Here is a 20,799-nt window from a genome sequence, read left to right on the forward strand (position 1 = left end):
GCCTTAATAATGAACTTGGGCTTTGGTTTTGGTCTTCTGATGAGCCCAAGTTGTGCTCTGGGCTTTTGGTTTTAGAAACTGGGCTTGGTTACTGAGGACTAGGCCTTAGGCTTCACTGAAGTGAATTGGGCTCAGTTGGATTGGATCTTTACTTGGCTTCACTGAGTTGAACTTGGCTTGGCAGGAGAAGAAGTGGCAGCAGCACAAGTGAGCAGCAACAGCAGGGGAAAGCAATGTAGCAGTGCAGCAGTGGAGAAAATGCACAGCAGGAGAAAAGCAATGCAGCAACAGCACAAGTGCTGCACAGCAGCTGCAGGGCACAAGCAACAGCAACAGCAACAGCAGCAGCAGCAGCAGTGCAGCAGAGAAAGCAGCAGCAACAGAATGTACAAGATGACTGCACAAGCAATAGAATACAGCAAGAATAACAAGGCAGAGGCAAGTGGTAGTAAAAAAAAGGCAACAGGAGAGTTGCAGGGCAGATGGGTTGCAGCAGCAGCTGCACTGCAGGGCAAAAGAAACAGCAACAGCAACTGCAGCAGAACAAGCCAAAGGAAAACAACACAGTGCAAAAACAAGAAACAAAGCAAATTGAACCAAGGCCTAAGGCCAAGGGCAGGGGTGATAAAGAAACTGAAAAGAAGCAATACTAAGGCAAGAATACAGGAGGTATACTAAAAGAATGGGAAGAGAACTAGCTTGCTTTGAGCACTAGTTTCTCCCAATACTCAATCACAGTGCAACCTAAGCATACAACAAGAATGGCAAGAAAATCAGCTTGCTATGAGCACTGATTTCTTCCATTGCACAATCACATCAATGCTTCTAATGTATCTAGCCTAGCATTCCATCAATTGTAACAGCAAATTTAAACATGACAGTGAACATTACATGGCAGTGAGCAACTACACATGTTAACAGGACAAATATAACAGGAATTAACAATTTTTACAACATAACAGAAGCATCTTAAGCATGCCAATTAACAGGAGACAAACAATTAACAGGAGATAACATAAGCATAACATGAACATAAGCATAACAGGAACATGAAACTGAACTGAGCTGAAATTGAAAATTAACATTTTAACAGAACTTGGAAGTTCTGGATGCAGGCTAATCCAAACATAGTTTTTACATCATACTCACACCCATATATATACCCACAGACAATTAGGTATCTACCCATTTTCACCCAAAAATTCCCAAACTGACAGAGCTAGGGTTTGTGATTACTCACCCAATTTGACACAACCACTCCATTGTGATGTCGACCCATGCTTCTATTTGTTCTCCTGTATCACCTCCATGCATCAATTGCTTCTCTAACACACGTTAATCCATCAACCCATAACCTAGGGTTTAGGTTAGGTAATGAGTTGATGGGATAAAGGGCTAGAATGATGGGGGAAGGTGTTCAATCACGTGTAGGATGATGACGGAGGTGGTATGGTGGTGTTTGGTGGCGACAGGGAGAGGTGGCGATGATGGTGGCGACAGTTGCAGGGTGATGGTTCTGCAGAGGAGGGGTGATGGAGGAGATGGCTCGACTGTTTGGGAGAAGGGGGGTGTTTCTGGTTAGCTGGTATAGGTTCGGTCGCTAAGGTGTGAGGCGGGTGTATCGAGTTTGATGTTCTGCGACGCTGAGTCACTGGATGCGAAGCTGGTAGGTGGATCGGATGGTGATTCGGAGGCAAGCGAGGAGCGACCGTCGGATGAATGGATACAGCGAAACGAACGGTACTTGATGGAGTTAGGTACTGTAGTGTAAGGCGGAGATATCAATCTTCGATGCACAGCAAGGGAGCGACCGTTGGATTCAACTACCATCTAATCTGAAGGCTTGGAATTTCAGCGCTGTGGTGCTTGGCAGAGACTTCAGATTTTGATGCTCTATGAAGGAGCGACCATCGGATGCTTCTGGGAACTGATCTGACGGCTGAGAACGGAGGCGCTTTTGTGTGTAGAAAATGAGGTTGTGCGCACCATTCTTCGCGGCTTCCTTGCGTAATTTCTCCCGGCTTTTCACTACTTTTCTGCTCTTTTCGCTCCGCGACTCATCCGAACTTTATTTATTACCTAAAAATGCAAAATTAATTAATAAAAATATTTATTCTTGAAAACAATGAAAATACAGAATATGGGATAAAATGTAGAATTACTGCACAAAAGATGAGTTAAAATGCCAACAAAAAGGGATAAATATATACAATATTTGGCACTCATCAGTGACAGTGTATAGTTCGGCGCAAAACAAATCTTAGATGTGCGTCGAGCTGTTCTTGAAACTGAACCCTGAAAGTGCATATGAACGGCTCGGCGTAAATCTGAAATCCGTTTTGAGCCGAACTTAGTGACACTGAGACTTATATTTAGGATCGGCTTATTCGATGGTGTTAGTTTTGTGCCGAATATGTTTTGTGAATTTCAGAAATTTTGCATGTGCGTAGGATCGGCTTGTATGGTAGTATTAGTTTTGCGCCGAATAAATGTTTCAATTCATAAGTATAGATTCGGCTTATTCGATAGTATTAGGGTTGCACCGAATATCATTGTTAAAATTTCATAAATTTTACAAGTATATAGGATCGGCTTATTTATATGATATCATGTTGCGCCGATACATGTTTGAGTTCATAATCATAGATTCGGCTTATTCGACAGTATCGGTTGTGAGCCGAATATATAGGATCGGCTTATAATTGTTTTGTGGTATGAGCCGATCCACTCTCTGTGTAAGCTAATAAAAATTTCAATACATGATTCGGCTCATATGTGTTATTTCGGGTAAGCCGAGCCTTCTTATTTTCTTACAAGTTTTTGGCTTTCCAAATCTCTTTGTTGTTCGAATTAGTCTTATAACTTTCATACTTGTGTCAGGACCAATGCCGCGGGTAGGGAGATGTTGAAAAAAATGAAGGCAAAACTTGGTTGCAAAACACCAATGACCGTGGAAGAACAAAAATACCTCATCAACAAGTGGGATGCAATCATCAACAAAGGACAAGGACCCGAGGAACCCGAACAAAGGCCTACCACTAAGAGGTCTCGACAAGTTGGTGAAGGTACAAGCCAAGGTGGTGCTACCGTCCAACCCGGTAATGATGCGTCGGAAGATGAAGACCAAGGTGGAAGAAGAGGTGGTCGTGCAACTAAGAAGAGGGGTCGTGGTTAAATGCCCTTTTATGTTTCCAACTTCCTTTTAATGTTTTTCTTAAGTTTTAAGTACACTTTTATGGTGTTGCAAACACCTTTTCTTTTAGGTGATGAACTTTGTTTTTAATGGTGTTGGGATTGGGTTATGGACACCTTCAATTTCATGTTTTAATGAATAGCTTAACAGTTAATTAGCTACTTACTACCTGCAATTTATAAAGTTCGGCTTATCTTGAAGTTTGAGTTATGCGACGATGGAAGGGAAAGAATTTCAAATACAAAGATCACTACCACATTCTTAGAAGGTTTCTCATTACCCGTTTAGGATATTAGAAATTAATTGCAAGCCTACTATGTAGCAGGGATGTAATCCACAATTTCTATGAATTTGAAAAGTCTATTTGGAATGATATAATAATTCTTGTGTTCATGAATCATGTCAGGTTCGGCTTTCTTCAAAAATATACTACAATCCGGTCTTGAAAGGGCAATTTATTTTCTTCATCTTCGTCCTATTCTTTCTCCCGGTCTTCCCAATGTATACAGTACCCTTTTTAACCTTGCTAGTGCCGGTTCCACTACGCTCACAAATCATTTCAAACCGATCCCATCGGCTTTGTTGTCCTTTAACTAGTACACAATTTATCTTCATCGCGTGTTCCTCAAGCCAATCTAGAACTTCTGGTTTAGTTTTCCATATCTACGTTCATTCCAAAACAAGTAATTTGTAAGAAAAACTTTGGAATATTCCGACAACATTAAGGTAAACAAAAGGTTCTTACATACCAAATCATTTTGGAAGTGATCCTTCGTATCCTCGTGAATTATGTCTAGATCAGGTTGATTTTCCATGGGTCCAAGCACGATCTACAAAGAATATCACAAGGTTAAACACTAGAAAGGGAATATAATAACAAGGTTCGGCGCATTCGATAATCACATTATGTGCCGAACTATAAACATTTACAGGTTTCGGCTTATACGATATCCTCAATATGTGCCGAACCACGAACAATATTTTGACCCAAAAATTAACAAATTCATGCTCGGCTCAGACGATAATCATATTATGTACCGAACCTTGAACATAAGAGGTTTCGAATGATACGATATTCTCCATATGTGCCGAACCAGTAACAATATTTCAACCCAGAAAATAAAAAATTATGTTCGGCACATACGATTTTGGATATATAAGCCGAGTTAGTAATGATTCTATTCCGGGCTATTCAGGATGTTTCTCGGCTTACTATGAAACTTTCATATAAGCCGAACTAGTGTCTAGCAAAAGGTTTGGAATTGGAAATTATAGGTTCGGCGCATGCAGTAAACAGATTCAGTAAGCCGAACCGTTCATCAATTGGTAGATTCGGCTCATAGATGTGAGCCGAACCTCAACCTGTTTCGCCGAACCATGATTCAAAAAACCTAACTTTTGATAATTGAGAGCTATAGAAGTGAGATTAAGTATAGGATATAAGTGTACCTGTGTATTAGAAGCATTGGGTTCCTCATCAATGTCTTCATCATCAGGATTTGGCTCATAAAAATCATCATCTTGAGTTTGTGTTTGAGTTTGAGCTTGAGTTTGAGTGGGTGTAAAATCATTCTCATAATCTAAGAAATCAGTCATTTCTGGGTCATTGTTGTAGTTGATATGTATTTTCCTAGGTTTTTTAGATGAATGATGACCCTCCTCATCCTCCATTGAATCAAGAATTAGAATTTTCTCACTTTCTCCTTCTCTTTCTCTCCTTCTTAACCAAACCAAAACTTTGATTTTTTTTCCTCAAATTTTTCATCTAAACAACTCTTATAATTCTGAAAATTATTTTAATCACCAAACAAAATATTTAATCACTAATCAAGATTATTAACACTAATAACACTAATACGTAAAGGGCAGATTTGCCATTAAAAATTTTTTGGGTTAAGGGGTTATCTGATTTTGCTATTTCACAACCTTTTTTGTCTTCATTCAATATTCCTTGGAAGATTTTGGTATGCCCAAAATCATAGTTCATTGAAAAAGTGAAACCCTTGCCGATCAAAAAAAAACAAAAAAGGTGAAGCCCAGCCCCAGAGTATAGGAAGCTTGATTTCCAAAGGAATTATGATTAGGGCACCCTCCCTGAGCTTAGTAGCACCCTTGTTTGCACCATCATAGCATTTACCCACCATGGGTTCTTTGTGTCAACTAGGAGCTTTCATGTTACATACGACCTACGCCCGCCCCACAAAAAGTGAATATTTTTATTCTTTTTCATTTGTGCCTAAAAATAGTCCAAATTGAAAAAGTAAAAGTATCATTTTTATTTCGAGACGGGAGAGTATTGAAGTTCGTTGATATGATGGTAATTTATGAGATTTATTGCTTCATTCATAAGATCTTTTATCTCTAGCGTCAATTGGGGGCGACCTTGAAAAAATTAGGGGCAATTTTTTTATTCCCAACCAATAGACAAGGTTATGGGATGTCCAAATTTGTGGAGATTATCAAAATACCCTTACACAATCGGTAGTTAGGAAAGTGGTATTATCTACCGATTACTTGTATTATCAATCTTGTTGCCGTTAGCAATCGGTAGATAGGTGAGCTCATAAATAACTCCATAAACTACCGATTATTCTAGTTCCCAAATTCGAAAAAATTGAGATTTTTGCAAAAACAAAATTTGAGGCAACTCCATAATTGGAGGTTATACCTAATTTACCTACCGATTATCGTAGTTCCCAAATTCGAAAAATTGGTGATTTCGGCAAAAACAAAATTTGGGACAACTTTATAATCGGACGTCAGATTAACTTATTAACCTACCGATTATTCTAGTTCCCAAATTCAAAAAAATTGAGATTTCGGTAAAAAAAAATGGGGCAACTTTATAATCGGAAGTTAGGTTAACTTATTAACCTACCGATTATGTAGTCAATCATCTACAAAATAGAGCCGTTGGTACTCTAAACTATATAAGGATGGTATCCTTTTACCTTCCATGGAACACAAATACGTTTATAACTCTCTCTAACATCATCTTCAACATAATGGCCCAACCATCCATTAATCCAACAGAGTTCACGATTGAAGAAGATTTATCTTTATGTAGGCGCTATGTTCAATTCTATCTGAGACGAGGAGAAGAACGTGGGCAAGGAGGCGTAATGGGTATGAGTTATTTGGGGAGAATTCACGAAAAATTCTGCTCCGACACCGGTAACCCAAATAACCGTCACTTCGTTGATCTATTCTGCCGAGTTGGTTCAATAAACGGACACGTCGAAGAATTCGTCCATTTAACTTATCCTGTGAATCAATATCGATTGAGGGGTGAAACCAATGATGAGGTTATAGAACGATCTCTCGGGGAATGGCGGAGATGGAAAAGATCTAGCTTCCGTTATGAGGCTCATTTCAGAATCCTTAGGGCGATGAAAAGATTTAATCCGTTTAGGACTCGTCCAACACGTCCACGACGCTAATCACAATACTTTGTAATAGACTTGTGGAGGTTCAATGAATAGTTATGATTGTAAAATTATTATGATTTGTTGGTGATATCGTTATGAATTTCAAATTATTTATGACAGTCGGAGGTTTGAATTATTTACCCAACTACCGATTATACTCCAACGGCTATTTCATTCAAAATAAACTAGTTGTGCCTCGAAAACCACACATAATCGGTTAATAATACATATTGATAATCCTCCGATTATAGTACTCTAATGAAACTGAGAACTCTGTTGACAAAACATCATATAATCGGTAATATATAAGATTCATAGCTTCCGATTATGAATAATCGGTGGTAAGTGTTCAACCATTGTCTACCGAGTCTATATAATCATTATACGTAATTTCAGTACAATCTTGTAAAAGTACGCATCAACAACCATATTTTCAACAAAAAAAGAGACGTTGGGACTCTCATCTATATATAAGGAGGGTAAACTCTTCTTATTTATGCACCAAACAACACATATATAATGTCGTGTATTCTATAAATAGATTTTCCATCGTCTACTCTTGTGAATTCATTCTATATCTCAACTTACAAGCATGGCAACGTTTGACGTAGCTAAAGATTTGGTCATTGTCAAAATATGGTATCACGAAACAAGACGTGAAGATGTCATAGCCGGACGGATCGCACCCGAAATATTTTGGGGGGAGGGTATATAGCCAATTTGTGCGAGAGTATGGAAATCCAAAGAAAAGATCACTCTAACAAGTTCATGATCGTTTCCAACTTGTCCAAAAAGAGGTAAATGATTACATGACGATACAAAATAGAATCTTTAACACTAGCCACTTAAGCTTGCCGATCTAACGATTTGTAAGTATTTGCAAACTTATTTTACATAAAACTGGGTAGCTAATCTTTCTTACTATAACGAACTTGGCATTCTTTTGTATTTGTTTATGTAGGAGACACTCGCAAAAAGACACTACTTGGTGGAAAAGGGTGAAGAATTCACTTATGATGGAAGTTGTGAATTCTTGGATTCCATGGTAACAGTATAAAGATTAATTGATTTTTGCAATCGGGTTATATTATGTATCGATTATGGGAAAATATTATTTTTTTTTGTCAGAGTTTGGTAACAATCGGAAGTCTTTGTATTATCTTGTCTATCGATTCTGGGAAAAAAATTCAGTTTTTTTGTCAGAGTTTGGTATCAATTGGAAGTAAATGTGTTATTTTATTGTCTAACGATTTTGGGAAAATTTTCTATTTTTTTTGTCAGAGTATGGTATCAATCGGAAGTTAATTTAGAAAAGTTAATAACCAATTATAAGATTGATTGAGTCTGTTTACAAAAGCTTGTACAATCAGTTGATATATTAATAATATAACTACTGATTATAACATTTTACTTCTCAGTATTTCCAAAAAAAAATGTACAAAAGGGGGTTACAATTACATCTTCCAAACATAACGATCAAACATTGTCATCATCTGAGGGGGTCAATTCGAGTAACCCATCTGGATCATTTTCGTTCATGACGCGATCCCAATCAACCATGTTGGACTCATATTTTTTCACCAAATCCTTGCAATGGTTCATTCGGAAGTAGTCGTGCCACTTACTCAACGACGGTAATGGACAGTCTTTCTTTACCCTTAAACCGATAAAATGCATTTCATTCACAAATGCCATAACGATTATTCCATCTTTAACAGACTCGTCGCAAACCGTTCTTGTGGGTGCAAACGTCATGCTAAGTCCATACATAGGAGGAACAAAGAAATGTACCACGCAATTCAAAGCATCCGTTAAAAGATATCCACATTTAGGTATTGTCATCCAATACTTGGATCCGATTGTCTTCAATCCCTTTCAGCACTTTACACGCGCAAGTAATTCTTTGAAATCTTGTTCTTTGTCGTGTCTATCTCCTCGCCTCATCATCTCCATATAGAAATCCTCGTCCTTTATTAGTTGTACCGCCATCTTATTTCTTAAATATTGGCATTGGGTTACATCTTGGATAACCGCCTCGTCAAAATGACCCATTTGCTCCGTAGCGACGTGAAACCCACAATTACCATCCCCATCAACCTCGTCGGTGGACAAAAAATATGGAGCAATGAGTGGAGGGGGTTGTTTCAAATACTCTTCGATAATTGTATACGTGGTTCGATTTGGTATTCCATAAAGATCCCTAGGACAACGAAGAGTACCATACTTCTCTTTGATAGTCACCATTTCTGTTGGTTGTGTTTATTGCGAGTCGTTCATTTGCTCAACAACTACAGAGCTAATTTGGGTCTCCACTAACACAACTTCTTCCACCACCTCGGATTGACTTACTCGAGAAGGCTCCGTAGATACCTTTGGTTTCACTTTTAGTGCGGTTGGTCCACCTTGATCTTTTATTGAACGACCTCTTTTCTTAGGTTCTGCTCATCTTCAAGTTCGCTTGCACATGCTCGTGCCTAGACCAATCTCTTGTTTTAGACAAATGTTCCTTCAACTCTTTTCTTTGGATGGTCCTCGACACTTCAGTGTTCGGCCTACCCGCCGATATTTTCTTAATAGGTTCATCAACCTCCCTTAAACAAGGGTGAAGGGCTTCATCCAAATTGTGCATCAATATTTGTTTTTTGGTGTCATTTGATGTAGAGTAACGTTAGGCTATTCGTGCACACAATTCCGACTCCAAGAACAACGAACCATCAACTACCGAAGCGCTTGGAGTGAAATTTAATTGCTTCCAAAATGGATGAATGTCATTAATGTCAATCACTTCAACATACCTACCCAATATATGACGACACGGGAGTCCAATTCCAATCATATCCTTCCAAACACAAACCGTATTCTCGTCATCGTAAGCTCTATATAACTTCCATTATTTCATCATGTGATTTATTTCCCATCTTGAAACTTTATAAACTACGCCCCTTAGAAGCAATCTTTCTTTGTTCCATAGGGAATTTATGTGCACTAAATTGTATACAACCCCTACTAATATTTATGGGATCTCGATTGGTATATTCATGGATTGCTTCTTGGATCGACACAACTCCATTTTGACTACCGACTAATATTTTCTTTAATCGGCCATGAGACCCCTCTGTAATGCTTGTAGCCTCGTTCATGAAGTTACGATATTCATATGTCCATGCAAACACAAACCTCTCGTTATGCGGTGTCAACCATTGTTTTTTACACGCAACGGGTTTGGATAGTCCGTGCTCCATTCATCCTCAAATTTCTTCAAATTGACCACATAAATTTACTCGGTTTTCGACCATACGATCTTGTCCCATACTTTCATAAATAAATTCCACTTTATTGCTTCCTCTTTCCACTTTTCTTCAAATAACCTCTTCTCTTCCTCCCGCTCTTCTACGGTTAATTTGCTAATACGTTCATCCTCTTCCTTTCTCCTCTTAGTACCCTTATTTGGTTTTTTAGATTGGATATGAGGCTTTCAATTGGATAGGAGGTTGCATTGAATGTGGCATGTACATTGCAAGTTTCTGGCTTCCAGAAACACTACCTCTATTGCATTCAGTAAAGCTTGATCGTTATCCGTTACAATAACCCTTGGAAAATCCTCGTCGTTATAAATGGACTTCAATGTCTCCAACATCCAAATAAAACTAACGTCGTTCTCGTGATCCATTAAACCACATGCAATCCTAAACGTGTTTTTGTCGGAAGTGTGGAAAGCGATGTTCAACAACGACATGTTATATTTTTTTTGTCTTCTAAGTTGGATCTATCAACAAAATTTGATGAAAGCATTGTGCCAATTGGATCATCAAAGGATGTGCCAACAAAATACGTACCATTTTATCATTCTTTTCTTCCTTTCGCAACGTGTAGTCATGTAACTCCGCTAACCACTCCTTGCATAACCGTTCTACCATCTCATTCCGTCCCTTTTATCGTAGCTAGGACCACCTTGATCGTAGACAAAGAAGAAAGGTTGTCGGGGTCGTCCGCCTTTATCTTACTTAAGATCGCACTCGCTTTACAAATCCTCATAGACCTCACCGTATCCATTTCATGTGGTTTTACCTTCCCTACCATCGGGCTTATAGAAGATAATCTTAAATGGGCATCCAATCTTCTTTGTATGAGTTCGGTATTTCCTCATCTCCGTCTTCCTTACATACTTATGATTCTTTCCCTCGTGACTCTTTTTAACTCTACCTCGCTCACATCTCATTTCAAATCGAATATCCTTCACACAACGGTTCTGAACTACCACGCACATCTTCTCCTTTGCCTTGTTGATGAGCCATTCATTTGCTTCCTCCTTAAATGCACATATAATAAAACAAACCTCATAAGCATAAGCATTTAACATATATTATTTAAAAAAAAGAAAAGAGTAGTCATGAGTATACCAAATCGTTTGCATAGTGGTGAGAAGTATCAGGACTCAAATAAAATTCATCACCCACCGCTACAATAGCCTACAAACAATAACAACAAGTTAGGCCACTACAATTGGAAGCACGGGATGTCACATTTCTACCGATCAATGCACAATCGGAGGATAAATATAGTTTATAAACTCCCGATTAAATACTTTGAAAAGTTTACGGTTTATGTATGAATAATCTTGAATAATCGGTAGCAGTTGTATTTCTCATACGCCCGATTATTACTGAATCGGTAGAAAAACAAAAATCATCTACCGATTATGAGATCTGAAGAATTTAAAAAAAAAATCAGTTTTGGAGGAGTTTGATTTTGGGGTGACACAACAATCAGAGGTTTAAAAATTTTCATAATCTACCGATTATGGATTATGAAACAAATAAATAATTGAAGTTTTGAAAAATCTGTATTTGGGGCGACTTTGTCAATCGACTGTTATGTAAATTTTCCAAACTATCGATTATCCCAAATTGAAATTTTCAATTTGGGGGTTTTTCATAATCGGTAGAATTCTATGTTCCCTTTTCTACCGATTAGTGATATATTATTACCCAGTAATTGATAATCGGTAGATATATAACCACATTATCTACCGATTCTGGGTAGTTCATGGCATTCAATGTATGCAAAAATCGAATTTTCTCGTTTAAAAACTCATACAAACGCATACAAAAGTGGGTTATGAGTTTCTTAACACAATACCTATGTGTTAGATGCATCGTTAGTTTCGATCTCGGTTGATTCTCCGGTTTCCTCCATGAAAGCGTCGTCTAGGGTTTCCTCTCCACAAAAGTTTGGATCATTCAACATATACCTTGGATCATCTTCTCTATACGGTAGTGAAGTTTCAACATTATGTTCTTCACCTTCTTCTTCATACCCATCCATGTTTCGTGTTGATTTAAGAAAAATGGTGAACTCCCACTTCTTCTTCTTCTCTCTGTCTCTTCCACCAAAAACTAAAACCAAATAATAGGAAAAAGTTTCCTAAAACCAACTATATACGACTTAACGCCCGATTATAAAGTTAACTACCGATTGTATACACTACCGATTATGAGATTATTTACCGATTGTGTACACCAATACACCCAATTATGAAAATAACTACCGATTATGAGCTTCGTAGAAAAAAATGAAGCAGACTACATTAAACTACTGATTGTAGTTTTATCTACCGATTATGGAGAGTATAATTGACCTCCACAATCGGTAGTTGCGTCCAGGCCTGCAGGCAGCCGGTGTAAAAACTTTAGCCGCATCTCTGGAGATAAGATCGTTACGCGGTTTATCTTCGCTCAACCCGGTACTTGTTACTGGAAAACGAGCTCTGGTTCTGATTCTCGTATGGAGGGTGTAATTGCCATTTCGAAAATTCAGAGATAAGGGATGGCTTCATTTCAGGTTTGGGTGACCCTAATTTTATCTTATTAGTCGCCCCTAATTCTTTTAGGGTCACCCCTAATGACTCCAGGCTTTTATCAATCCACCTGGTTTTGTGAAGTGCAGCATTTTGTCATAGAGTTGGCAACTTGGCAACATTTGTTTTTGGAAAGGACCAAGTTTGTTTTCCATTTGAGGTGGGTGGCTTAGCCGTTTAGGCCTTGCCATTTGATGTGAAGGCATCAGAAAGCTTTGGCAACCGGTGTGTATTGCGTGTTCATTTTTCCAGGCCAACCATCCCAATAGCTTTTATCTGCCAAAAAATTTACTGAACTACTCATAAACGAATTTACAAGACTGAAAAACTTTTAGATAGCAACTGAACATCAGTAACCCAAAATATCGAACATATGATGCCTCATTCTACAGGCCACAAGTCTCTGGTATTGCAATATATAAATTCAGTCCAAGCACTATGCCCAGCACAGGTTCACACTCAAATTTGTTTTTCTGACTGAGCTTTCCTTGAATAGCTTCTCCCTTGGATGAAATCATCGCTTCGGCTTTCCGTATCTGAAATTCTACCTCTGAGAGTTCAGTATTAAGTTTGTCTTTTCTAGAACAAAGGCCAGCATATTTCACCTGCATTCCATCCAATACTTGTTTATCAATTTCAACTTCTGTATCTATCTTGAATGAAGACTTCCAACAGTTCTGAAGTCGATTGAATCCTTCACGTAACCATTTAATATTGAACTTCAAGGTCTCGGCATCTGTGATGAGTCTTTCCCATTTCTCCAGCAAACCTACACTCAGTTCCGTACCACGCATAGTTTCCATTTTTGAGATGATCTCCAGTAAACTGGTAACACATGAAAGCAACATAGCCTCATTGGATATGACTTTTTTAGTTGCCATATGCCCATACTCGTCAGAGATCTTCTTATACAAATTTGCATAGTCTTTCGGGATCTTGAAGTTGCCCTGGAACTCGATTCCTTCAACTCTATCTTCACTGGAACCACTAGTCGACCCAAAGGCAATTTCGACTGCATCCTCAATCTTTTTGATTTCATTCAGCGGTAGCCTACATCCATTTCTAACCGTGCTCTTCTTGTTGTATGTGTAATTCTCAAAGGAGTTCCTAGCCAACATCTTCTTGCTGTGTTTCTCATCTTCTGATTTGTATATCTCTGCTTCTTGGACCAATCTCTGAATCTCATACGTTGACAATCTCCCCTTGTTGTTTGTAATTGTGATCTTATTTGTGTTCCTTGTTGTCTTGTCCTCGGCTAACACATTCAATATACCGTCTGCATCCATATCAAAGCTTACTGTCAAATTAGGAACACCACGAGGTGCTGGTGGAATTCCATCTAACACAAACTCACCCAACAAGTTATTGTCAAGGGTTCTAGCTCTCTCACCCTCATACACCTGAATCTTCACACTCGATTGATTGTCCACGTTGGTCGTATATACATTTTTCCTACTGGTGGGAATGGTTGTGTTCCTTGGGATCAACACATTCATAGCACCCCCAAGTGTCTGAACACCAAGAGAAAGAGGTGTCACATCTACCAACACCAAGTCCTGCACCCTCACATCTCCCACGCCAATCAAAATAGCAGCTTGCACTGCAGCACCATAAGCCACAGCCTCATCAGGGTTGATGCTCTTGCAGAGTTTCTTCCCATCAAAGAATTCCTGCAATAGAGACTGAATCTTTGGAATTCTTGTAGAACCTCCAACTAGCAAAATTTGGTGAACACTGCTCTTGTTCATCGTAGCATCCATCAAACACTTCTTCACAGTTTCCAGGCATTTTTCAAACAAATCCATGTTCAACTCCTCAAATCTGGCACGAGTGATGACTGTTAGAAAATCAATCCCTTTATGCAAGGAATCAATGCCAATGGTTGTGTGGACGGTGTTCGTGAGGACCCTCTTTGCTCTCTCACATGCTGTTCTCAACCTCCTAAGAGCCTTTGGGTCTCCACTAATGTCTCTCTTGTGAATTTTCTTAAATTCTTGAATACAGTGATTCATCATCCTGTTATCGAAATCATCTCCCCCGAGATGGGTATCTCCTGCTGTAGCCTTGACATTTAAGAGATGATCGTCAATGGTGATTAATGAAACATCAAAAGTACCACCACCAAGATCAAAGATAAGGACGTTCTTCATACCAAAACTGGTTGCCTTTATATGAAGACCATAAGCAAGTCCAGCTGCGGTTGGTTCATTGATGATACGCATTTCATCAAGGCCAGCAATTTTACCAGCATCAATAGTAGCTTGACGTTGAGAATTATTAAAGTAAGAGGGACTGTAACAACAGCTTTCTTAACACTTGAACCAATATAAGCTTCAGCAGTTTGCACCATCTTAGTGAGAACCATGCCTGAAATTTGCTCAGCTGAAAACTCTGTATCCTTGCCCTTATATTTGACTTGAATTATGGGTTTCTTATTGTGGCCAGGAATGACATTAAAGGGCCACAGCTTCATATCACTCTGAACATGGGTATCATCCATTTTCCTACCAATTATACGTTTCACACCTACAAAACACATATCAGCAGATTCAGAAACAAATCTTGAGATCCTAACTCTAAGAGCGGCAAGCTCATGATATTATCGCTCTCATCAAGCAGTTCGTAATATTTACAATATTAACTAGCAATAGAGATAACAATACAATGGTTAACTGAACCCATGAGATTTTATTACATAATATTATAAAGTCGGACATTCACCCTACACCAATCTAGACTACTAGATCAAGCAAATGTTAAGAAGAAGAAAAAACATGATACATGACATGCATAAATAACAATCTCCCCACAATATTGAGATTGAGAGTTTCAATCCCTTCAACAATCAACCACAATTATGGAAGAGTATACTGTATAACCAAACTTGGATGCTATGTTAAACAATTCCTCAAGGTTTAATGAATCAAATCGATATGATCATGAACAACCATAGGAATATCATGAAAAAAAAATATCATGAAAACTCGATGATCTTACTAGGTACAACTAAATATTTCCATAATATAAGATACAACTTGTATAATGACCAGCATGAATTTAGATGAATACTACGATGAAAGCTTACCGAAAATGGAGTTGGTAGGATTCATGTCATCTTGATTTTTAGCAGCATCTCCAACAAAACAATCAGAATTAGTAAAAGCAACATACGAAGGAGTAGTGCGATTTCCCTGATCATTGGCAATAATCTCAACACGGCCATTTTCCCATACTGCTACACATGAATATGTTGTTCCTAAATCTATTCCTACTGCTGCCCCAGCCATCGTAATGGCACAACTTCAATCAATACACAAACTCAACAGAGAAGAAAAAGTTGGACTTGAAATTAGACTAGAGAATTGGGTTTATCTTATACAGTTTTGGCTAGGTTCCTTGTGTTTGTTTTTTACTTTACTCGGACAGGTCAATGTCCATAATCATGTACTTAATAAATTTATCAATTATTGAGAAAATAGAATAAAATGCAACATTAAATAGTTCAAATAATGAGCTGTATGGCGTGCTCATTTTTTTGAGGTCAATCATCCACATTGCTGGCCTTTTGCTTTGCATGAAAGTTCACAAATAAATATTAGTAACTACCTGGTCACAGTTCAGTTTACTCATCACATATGTTACTAAATATAATATGAATACCATTTTTCCAATACCCCTGTGACATCCCTTTAGAACATTCCATGGTCGAAATTTTGAAGGATGTCGCAGTTGCTCATGATTTCTACAAGTTGACTATTTCTGAATAATTTAACACCTAACACCTTCTAGTTGTTTCCTAATTAAAAATATCTGGCTCATTTCACAACTGTGTCCTATTCCCCAGTTTCCACTCATTCTAATATTTAACACTTCTAAGAAGACCAATTAAGAAGACCTAATGGCCAACTTCATCATACCACAGTGTTTAATGTCTCTGAACCCTAACATAGCCTCTTTAAGTTGAGATACTTGCAAGTTACTGATACTGTGAACATTACAACACAGTCAAATTGCCTCCCGGCACTGTCTAGGTATAGGTTGCAAGTTAGCATATAAATTTGTAGCTTCCCAAATCAAACAGCTTGTCTACAGAACTAGAACAGCTTATTCTAGAGCTAACACACAAAAAATTGACTTAATAAAATTACAGAAAACTTCATTTCTCATAGAATTCCAGCTTGAAATTTTATAAAGATTGGAACTTTACAAAAAACCATTTGATCAATTTACATAATGAAGATTATGAGGTCAAAAAGTACCTCCGGTCCTCCAAGTTGATTGCTTTCACCATTACAACTGACTTTGTGATATTGAAATTACCCGAATTCAATGTTGAATCTATAGTATTAATTTTTAAATTGTGAAGAAAGGGGTTCTGCAGAGGTTGTGTTTGAGAAAGTCTGGTGATTCCCATAGCTTGAACTGATAATTTAGCACCCCCTATAGCTCAAATTTGATAAGAAAATTGAAATAAGTAAGAACCCATCAAACCAAATCACAGGAAATCCAATAGCTTCTGTATAGAACTTATTCTTAGATCTAAGACAATTGATTAGCTAATAGGATTTAATGTATCAAACCAAACCAAATCACAGGAAACTTCATTTCTCATACAAAAGCTTGCAATCTCATAAAAAAAATAAAAACAAAATTTATAAAAACCCATTTGATTAATAATAGATATAGAAGAAGAATATTGGGTTAAAAAGTACCAGTGGTCTTCCAAGTTGATTGCTTTCACCATTAAACCTAGCTTCGGGAAACTGATATTGCAGGGGGGAAATGTCTTCTTTTTAGAATTTGTGATTTGTTAAAGAAGGCGGTTTGCAGAGATTGTGTTTGTAGGTGTATTTGGGGAATTCTTGTGATTTCCATAGTTTTGACTAATAATCAGGAACACCCACTGAAATTTGATAAAAAATCGAAAAGAAGTAAGATCCCATTACTCCGAAACAATGGAAGAGAGCAAGGGAGAGACTGAGCAGCTGAACTTCCCCATGGAGGAGAAGAAGAAGGAAGAAGAGTTTGTCCATCCGCAGCAGCAGAGACAAATGAATCCATCTCCCATTCCCAACACAGCTTGAAAAAGTGAAGCCCCAGATTCCCAGACCCAATGTAGAGGAAGCTTGATTTTCCCAAGGAATAATGATAAGGGCACTCTCCCTGAGCTTAGTAGCACCCGTGTTTGCACATGGTAGTATTTTGAAGGCTATTATTGGGGCGTCACACTCTAATAGAGGGGCTTCACTTGGATTCTTAATGTCCAAAAAAAGGTTATGGTATATCCTAACACATATACAAAACGTCTAGATTACCCTTTAACTAGAAGTGATTTTACGTCCAGATTTGGGTTAATTCCAACCGTAAAATTTTATCTGCATGTAATTTTACGTCCAGGTTTGGATTAGTTCCAACCGTAGAAGTGTATTTTACGTCCAGGTTTCTTTTAATTCCAACCGTAGAGTCCGATTTTACGTCCAGATTTGGATTAATTCCAACCATAGAATTTTATTTGCATGTAGTTTTACGTCCAGGTTTGAATTAGTTCCAACCGTAGAAGCTCAATTTATGTCCAGGTTCCTTTTAATTCCAACTGTAGACGTGATTTTACATCCAGGTTTGGAATATTTCCAACCGTAAAAGTGATTTTACGTCCAGATTTGGGTTATTTCCAACCGTAAAAGTTTATTTTACAGCCTTTTTTTCTTCCCACAAAAACTTTGTCCCAGAATTCACCAAGTATACAACAAAATTCATTAATTTAATTTTTATCTAACTAAATTAAATTAAAATTAACTAAATAATGGTTGTTTAGTCATTACAAAATTATTTGAGATAAGGGGTTTTTGATATTACTTTTGGGTGACCCGTTTTTATCCTATTAGGTGATGCCCCTCTAATGGAATGCGACGTCCCAATAATAGCCTTCAGTATTTTACCTTACCTACCATGGGTTGTTCTTCATGTCAGCTCGGAGCCCTAAGGGTAACTCCAATAGCAATCAACAATATTTTTTTTTGTTGAACCACGTGGATGAACAAGCACGTTTTTGCACTACGGCAAATCAACTCAAAATGAACATGGAGAAACACACTTTCTACGATCCCACTACTATTTATTTTTAATATGAATTATTTTGTACGATAAAGTTAAATTTCAAAATACTATATTTAAGTAAAACAAAATAGGATAAACGGGATAAAATATGATAAAGTGAGTAAAGATTAAAGGAATAGTAAAATAATTGTTGGGAAATAGAATTATAACGGGCGGTTGTGGAAAAGCTTATGGTGGTCGAAGAAGATCCGGCTGTGGATTTTGTTGCTCCGCGCGGTTGTTCATTAAGCGTGCGGCTAATCTACGACAGCACTCAACAAACCATCAAATTTGTTGGTTTGCTCATCCATTTTTCAAGTTTGTTGAGTCCATAGTATGGAAAAAAAATTAACAAATCTTTGTTCATTCCATAGGAACTGCCTAACTTGGTTCGAGGAAAAGTGGCATTTTTTTATTTTTTCTATTTATGCCTAAAAATGAATGCCCAATTGTGGGATATAAATTAATACCCTCATCCAATATTGTCCGATAAGGGGTGTTTTCTGAGGGCGCAAATACCAAAATACCCTTTGGGTTAATTAAAAGCATTATGAAAAGATTATACTACCCTTCCAACAAAATAAAAACTTAAAACTAAATCGGGTCATGAGTTATAACCCAAAAGTGTCACTATCCATCCACAAAAAAAAACCCATTAAAACAAAAGTAACACAAAAATCCCAAATGTGTCGCTATCCACCACCAATCACCACCAACGAGTAACACCATTACTAATCAATGGTAACATGAAAAACAACATCGATGCCACCATCCTACTATCACCAACCAGCAACACCATCATCACCGCCACCACTACCATCACCAACCACCACCACCATCAATATATACCAGCACCACCAACCAGCACCACCCATCACCAGCACCTTTATAACCATAATTAATGCCACCACTAAATACCACTACTAGCAACTAACACCATATCCACCAACAAATACTAGCAGTACCATTACCATAAAAACATCACCACCAACCAACGCCACCACTAACGAGGAACAGTACCACCAAAATTTGGTTTCATCATAAACTTACTGTTTCATCATTAAAATCTTTGGTTTCATGATAAAAAATAGGCAAAAATAAGTTGAAACAAAATTTGGTTTCATCATAGAATTTGATGAAACTAATTTTGTTTGGGATTTTTGTATCAATTTTTTAAAAATTTGGGGGTTTTGTATCAATTGTGGTTAATATGGAGTTTTAATAGATCTCAACATTTGAACGGAGTTTTTGTACTCCAAATTTGGTCACCTTGTTGTTTTACTACTAGTTCTGAAACTAAAAACCAAAATACGAATATCAGTATCCCCCCATTCATTCAGTTCCGACACTCTTCTTAGGTTAGGGTTTTGGGAAGAAAAAAAATCTTCATCGTTCTTTATCGTTAACACCATCGTTCTTCATCGTCGATTCAAAAATATCTTTGTCGATTACCTGACTCTATAACCATACCTCCCCGAAAGAAACCCAATCTGGAATCGAAATCAAAATTTGTAGCTCAATAAAAATAAGAACAAAGTATTGCTAGGATTTCTATTGAGCAAGAAGAAGAGGATTGATCATACCAACAAACTATCGAAGAAATGTCTTCAGTGAGAAGGTAAGTGACTCTGAAGCATTTTATAAGTCTTTCAATCGATTTAAAACATTGGGTTTATGTTATAATTGCGACCCTAACTCAAACAGTAGAGTTACAGCCGATTCCGACATTGATTTTTTGTGAATACAATATCGATACAAGTTTCCGACATTGAATTTAGTGTGAATACGACGCCGTTATAGGGTTTCGGCATAAAATTTAGTATGAATACAAGGTTCCGACATTGATTTTAGTATGGATACTACGCCTGCTAATATTTCAATATTCACCTGAAACTGCATGTCAGTTTCCGGCATTAGTTTTAGGTTGAATATCATGCCGGGAGTTGTTATTTAGTTTACAGGAAGAACTGAGAAATTTTAATACTGTCGGCATTTTCGCTATTTTGATGTGAACGCCGGAACTAGTTTTCGGCATAGTCGAGCTTTTGATAAACAATGCCGCATTATATGAAAAATACTACATAAAACTCTTTATTTTTGTTTGGTAAGCCGACATAGTTTCAAAATATATTTCAATGTCGTTTCCAGGTACCGGTATGGTTCTTATTTCGTTAAACAATTCCGGCACCTATAATTCAATGTCGTTATTCAACGCTTCCATGTCG

At 37.6% G+C, this 20,799-nt stretch overlaps 1 pseudogene; it reads right to left on the minus strand.

The window, feature by feature from the left end:
• Positions 1-12,792: 12,792 nt before the first annotated feature.
• On the minus strand, positions 12,793-17,581 carry LOC113318602 (annotated as a pseudogene).
• Between the last annotated feature and the right edge of the window lie 3,218 nt (positions 17,582-20,799).

The sequence above is a fragment of the Papaver somniferum genome, chromosome 10, assembly GCF_003573695.1.
Source record: "Papaver somniferum cultivar HN1 chromosome 10, ASM357369v1, whole genome shotgun sequence".
Classification (NCBI taxonomy): domain Eukaryota; kingdom Viridiplantae; phylum Streptophyta; class Magnoliopsida; order Ranunculales; family Papaveraceae; genus Papaver; species Papaver somniferum.